Raw genomic sequence first — 6,528 nt, 5'->3', positions numbered from 1 at the left:
TGACGGGGGGACACATGCTGCTGTCCACGGGCACGTCTGGGGCTTGCTGGGCTGGCTGGCCAAGGATGGCATGCAGCCAGTCGTAGTGGGGGCAGGTGTCTGGTCCTGCCCCCCTGCCCTCGCTGGCCCACACGTAGCCCAGGCACAGCTCCTTTACCTTCGCCCAGACCTGATCTAGGTTCCGGGCCGGATGTCCTTGCTGGGCTAGTGCCTGGGCCATGTGGCCGTAGATGTCGGCGTTGCGGCACCGGGACCTCATGTCATGGAGGCCCTCCTCCTTTTGCCAGAGGTCCAGGAGGGTCTCCAGCTCCCTGGTGGACCACGGGGGGGCCCATCTTTTCTGGCCCCTGGGGGCCTTCTGCACTGGGGGTGCAGGTGGCTCAGCGCCCGGAGCTGCCATGGCTGGCTCACATGGCTGCTGGGCAGGACAGGTGCTATGGCAGACCTCAGGGCAAAGAGCTCTGTGGCACGCTCCTGCCATGTGTGCTCAGCAGCCTGCATGTTCTTTAAGAGTTCGGGTTACCAGAAAGTCCGGGGCTCCTACGGGGTCTCCCGGCGTCCAAACCACTTTTTTCCGTTTAGCCTGCTTTTGCGCAAAAGCGTTAGCTAGCTGTCTACACTGGCCCTTTTGTGCAACAGGTTTTCGCAAAAAGGACTTTTGCCCTAACGGGAGTGGCCAAGCTTTTCCAGAAAAGCGGCTGATTTCACACAGTAGATCGTCAGTGCTTTTGCGGAAAATCAAGCGGCCAGTGTAGACAGTTGGCAAGTTTTTCCGGAAAAGCGGGTGATTTTCCAGAAAAACTGGCCAGTCTAGACACAGCCATAAAGTTTGTGGATGAAACCAAGCTGGGAAGAGTTACAAGTGCTTTGTAGGATAGGATTACAACTCAAAATTATCTGGACAACCTGGAGAAATGGTAAATAGGATCAAATTCAATAAAGACAAATGCAAAGTACTCCACTTAGGAAGGAACAATCACTTACACACACACTCCTTATGATTGCCTATGAAAGAGTACTGGAGAAAGGGATTAATATGGGTCATAGAGTACCACAAACTAAATGTGAGTCAAGTGTGACACAGTTGCAAAAAAAGCAATCATTGTGGGATGTATTAACAGGAATGGTGTAAGTAAGACACAGGAAGGAATTCTTCTGCTCTACTCTGCCTAATTAGGTCTCAAATGGAATATTGTGTCCGGTTCTGGGCATGACATTTCAGGGAAGAGGTGGACAAATTACAAAAACTGCAGACAAGAGCAACGAAAAAGAATAAAGATCTAGAAAACATTCCCTGTGAGGCAAGATTGAAAGATCTGGGTTTATTGTCTGCAAAGGAGAAGACTGAGAGGGAACATTATAACTTTTTCAAGAAACTAAAAGGCTGTTACAAGGAGGAAGAAGAAAAATTATTTCCTTAATCTTTGAAAATAGGATAAGAAGCAAAGGGCTTAAATTGCAGCAAGGGAGATTTAGGTTGGACATTAGGAAAAATTCCTAACCATCAGGATGATTAAATACTGGAATAATTTCCTAAGAAAGTTGTGGAACCTCCAACATTGTGGATTATTAAGAGCACATTAGACAAACATCTGTCAAGGATGGCCTAGATCAGGGGTAGGCAATAATTTTTGAAGGGGGGCCACTTCATGAATTTCAGAATTGGTTGTGGGCCACTCCAGCAGGGCTGGGGCCGTGTGCAGAAGGAGTGGGGCCAGGAAACTTCACGTACTTTCCCACCCACAAACCCTAATTGGCCTGGGGCCAGGGGAGCAAATGAAGTATTTGTTTACTGCCCCCCACGTTGCCAGATTTTGAACAGCTGGCAGTTCCCTCTGGTGTCATGCACCCTTGGCAGAAGGATGGAGACTTTGTGCAGTCCCCCATCCCCAAGTCTTGGTTGGCCTGGGGGCAGGGGAGAGGCAGAGTAGCTGCAGGCTGGCTCAAAGGGCTTGGCAGGCTGGAACAGGCCCATGGAAGTTGTCTTGCCCACCGCAAGTGTAGATACTGCTTGGCCCTGCCATGAGTGCAGGGGACTTGACTTGATGACCTCTTAAGGTTCTTTGCAATCCTATGATATGTTATAAATACATATACATTAATTACAGAATTTGAACATCCTTATAGCGAAAGGTATATGTTTTCCCTTAGTTTGGCTGTCAAAAATATCACAAGGCTCAGTGACATCCACTGATATCCAGAGGCAAACAATCCAAATTACCAACCTTTTCTACAGGAAAGGTAACGCTGCTAGAGAAGAAGATGCTAAGACTCAATTTAGCTCCCAAACCTGTTACTTTAAGTCCTTTGAAATGTTTAATCCACAACTTTTCATCAGTTATCCATGACTAAAAAAAACAAAGCACAATACAGGCAGCCCCCAACTTGCAACGTGATTGGTTCCTGGTGAAGTATTGCAAGTCAGGGGAGTCATAACTCGAACCTTTATTTACAATAGGTGCCGTGCGTTGTCGTAAAAGCGGGCCAAGACGTAAGTTGGGGGTTTTCGGCCCCTTCTGCACTTACAAAATGGATGTAAGCATGGGAGGTCAGAACTCAGGTGGTCGCATGTTGGGAGGTTCCTGTACAGATATTAAAAAGACAAGCCAACAGTGTCTCCTCTTTGGAAACATTACACATGATATACAATCACATAGTTAACTAGCACATATTGAGACATTTTTACAGACTATGCATGCATTCCAAATAAATATATAGCATCATACCACTAGTTAATATACTAATTTCCTTGCAATGCAGGAGCTCAGTTCATTTCATTTCTCTTTGGAGACTGGAGTTCTAGTTTGTGACTGGAATATTCAGAAATGCTGGTCAGAATACAAATAAAACACTTGAAGCAGTTTAATTAACTCTAGTTTTCTTTAATGATTGGGTAACTGAGTCTGCACTGATCCTCTCAAAGCCAATACATGTCTAGTGCCAAGAAAGACTGCTTTGTTTATGCATAAAGCTTCATGAGGTAGCCATATTAGTGTGTATCTGGAAAAATTTTAAAAATGATGAATAGCCTAGCAGTACTTTAGAGACTAACAAAACATTTAGATGTTTTAAACTTAAAAAACAAAAACTGGTCTGGTAGCACTTTATAGACTAACAAAACATTAGATGGAATTATGAATTTTCGTGGGTACAGCCCACTTCTTCAGATGACTGGAGTTTTTTGTTTTTTTTGTAGATGTTTTGTTAGTCTCTAAGGCGCTCCTAGACTATTAATTGCTTATGCATAGTTATTAATGCTATTTTTCTTTGGAACAGTAACTAATTTATCAATTTTCTCAGCTTTATTTCACATATGATATTTTTCTTGGAAACTCTTTGATAAGTTATTCACAATAGCTTCAGAGCTATCAAAGCAATCATCTGTTTTCTCAAACCTGTAACCGACAATGGCAAAACAAGTAGTTACAGTTTGAACTTTCCCAAGAATTAGACAGTACGATGCTGACAAAGACAGCAGAAAATACATACATTCTATAACACTGTTGCCTTCCCACCTGTTGAGGGAACTGAAGAATCGTTATAAATATATTTGACTGTTGGTGAACCATTGTATAATAAGGTACTGTAAGCTTTAGCGATGATAAAACTGTATTGAGTATGCACAGTATGTACAATCACATACACAGGACCACTGATCTACCCACCCTGTTCCTAGCATTATAATTAATTTATTCATGAGAATCAGAAATCATTACACTATTTAAAAGAAAATGCACTATATATACCACAAGGGGGTCAAGTGCAGAATTACTATAGTACATTTTAAATGCTCTTGTGCTTTATATTTCACCCTTTTTTCCCCAGAAATAGAATAATAGAAACATAGAACTGGAAGGGACCTCGAGAGGTCATCGAGTCCAGCCCCCCGCCCTCAAGGCAGGACCAAGCTCCGTCTACACCATCCCTGACAGATATCTATCCAACCTGTTATTAAATATCTCCAGAGAGGGAGATTCCACCACCTCCCTTGGCAATTTATTTCAATATGTGACCACCCTGACAGTTAGGAATTTTTTCCTAATGTCCAATCTAAACCTCCCTTGCTGCACTTTAAGCCCATTACTCCTTGTCCTGTCCTCAGAAACCAAGAGGAACAAATTTTCTCCTTCCTTCTTGTGACACCCTTTTAGATATTTGAAAACCGCTATCATGTCCCCCCTTAATCTTCTTTTTTCCAAACTAAACAAGCCCAGTTCATGAAGCCTGGCTTAATAGGTCATGCTCTCTAGACCTTTAATCATTCTTGTCGCTTTTCTCTGTACCCTTTCCAATTTCTCCACATCTTTCTTGAAATGTGGCGCCCAGAATTGGACACAGTACTCCAGCTGAGGCCTAACTAGTGCAGAGTAGAGCAGCAGAATGACTTCACGAGTTTTGCTTACAACACACTTGTTGATACAACCTAGAATCATATTTGCTTTTTTTGCAACAGCATCACACTGTTGACTCATATTCAACTTGTGGTCCACTATGACCCCTAGATCCCTTTCCGCCATGCTCCTTCCTAAACAGTCGCTTCCCATCTTGTATGTATGGAACTGATTGTTCCTTCCTAAGTGGAGCACTTTGCATTTCTCTTTATTAAACTTCATCCTGTTTACCTCTGACCATTTCTCTAACTTGCTAAGATCATTTTGAATTATGTCCTTATCCTCCAAAGAAGTTGCAACCCCACCCAGTTTTGTATCATCTGCAAACTTAATAAGCGTACTCTCTATCCCAATATCTACATCATTGATGAAGATATTGAACAGTACGGGTCCCAAAACAGACCCTTGCGGAACTCCACTTGTTATCCCTTTCCAGCAGGATTTAGCACCGTTAACTCTCTGACTATGGTTATCCAGCCAATTATGCACCCACCTTATCGTGGCCCTATCTAAGTTATATTTGCCTAGTTTATCAATAAGAATATCATGCGAGACCGTATCAAATGCCTTACTAAAGTCTAGGTATATGACATCCACCGCTTCTCCCTTATCCACAAGGCTCGTTATCCTATCAAAGAAAGCTATCAGATTAGTTTGGCATGACTTGTTCATCACAAACCCATGCTGGCTATTCCCTATCACTTTATTACCTTCCAAGTATTTGCATATGATTTCCTTAATTCCTTGCTCCATTATCTTCTCTGGGACAGACGTTAAACTGACCGGTCTGTAGTTTCCTGGGTTGTTCTTATTCCCCTTTTTATAGATGGGCACAATATTTGCCCTTTTTCAGTCTTCTGGAATCTCCCCTGTCTGCCATGATTTTTCAAAGATCATAGCTAAAGGCTCAGATACCTCCTCTATCAGCTCCTTGAGTATCCTGGGATGCATTTCATCAGGACCTGGTGACTTGCTGACATCTAACTTTCCTAAGTGATTTTAACTTGTTCTTTGTGTATCCTATCTTCTAAACTTACCCTCTCTCTGCTTGTATTCACTACGTTAGGCACACCTCCAGACTTCTCGGTGAAGACCGAAACAAAGAAGTCATTGAGCATCTCCACCATTTCCAAGTTTCCTGCTACTGCTTCTCCCTCCTCACTGAGCAGTGGGCCTACCCTGTCCTTGGTCTTCCTCTTGCTTCTAATGTATTTATAAAAGGTCTTCTTGTTTCCCTTTATGCCTGTAGCTAGTTTGATCTCATTTTGTGCCTTTGCCTTTCTAATCTTGCCCCTGCATTCCCGTGTTGCTTGCCTATATTCATCCTTTGTTATTTGTCCTAGTTTCCATTTTTTAGATAGTTCCATATTTAACAAGATTAAGGCAAAATAATTCTCAAGAGTACCAAACAACATAAAACAACAGTAGAATCCCTGTTTTATGAATTGACTGAGTTCATACAACTGAACATTTCAGAATTACAGTATGCATAATGTATATGATACAGCATGGTGTACTGTCTTCTTGTCCTTCAAACCACTACAAAGTTATGTCCAGCACACTGAAGACAAGATAATGTGCAGGAATATTGATTTATTTGTCAATGATACCATCTTTGCTATGTGATTTTCTTTTCCATTGGGTAAAATGGTTCATACAACTGGTTTTTCATAGAATTGATGGTCATAAAAATGGAGGTTCTACTATGTAAGCTAAAATACTCAATTGTCCATATACTGTTGGACCAGATCCTATTGTGCACCTGATTGGGATCTACTGGGAGATCCTGGAACCTTTGATAGGTGATCTTAAGAGGTTTGGCCAGGAGGCTCTCGAGTGTCGACACTTCATGTGTCCCACTCAGCACTGCCATGCTGCTCCTGCCCTCTGCCTTGGAGGTGCCCCTCACCCCTGGGAGTCTCCTGCTTGCTGTGCAGGGCACAGGAAGAAGAGGAAGGGGGGTGCTGATGTCAGAGTGCTCCTCCCTCCACCCTGTACCCTATCTCCACAGAGCAGGGGGGACAAGAATGGAGTTTGTAGGCTGCTTTTGGAAGTGCTGCAAAGCCAGGGTAGGGGTGCTGACCCTGCACCACCACCCAGAAGCCACCTGTTATAAGAGGTGCCCAGATGGAGACCA

This window comes from Pelodiscus sinensis, chromosome 15, assembly GCF_049634645.1.
Source record: "Pelodiscus sinensis isolate JC-2024 chromosome 15, ASM4963464v1, whole genome shotgun sequence".
Lineage (NCBI taxonomy): Eukaryota > Metazoa > Chordata > Testudines > Trionychidae > Pelodiscus > Pelodiscus sinensis.
The sequence above is the reverse complement of the archived record's forward strand: the minus strand, read 5'-3'. Positions refer to the sequence as shown.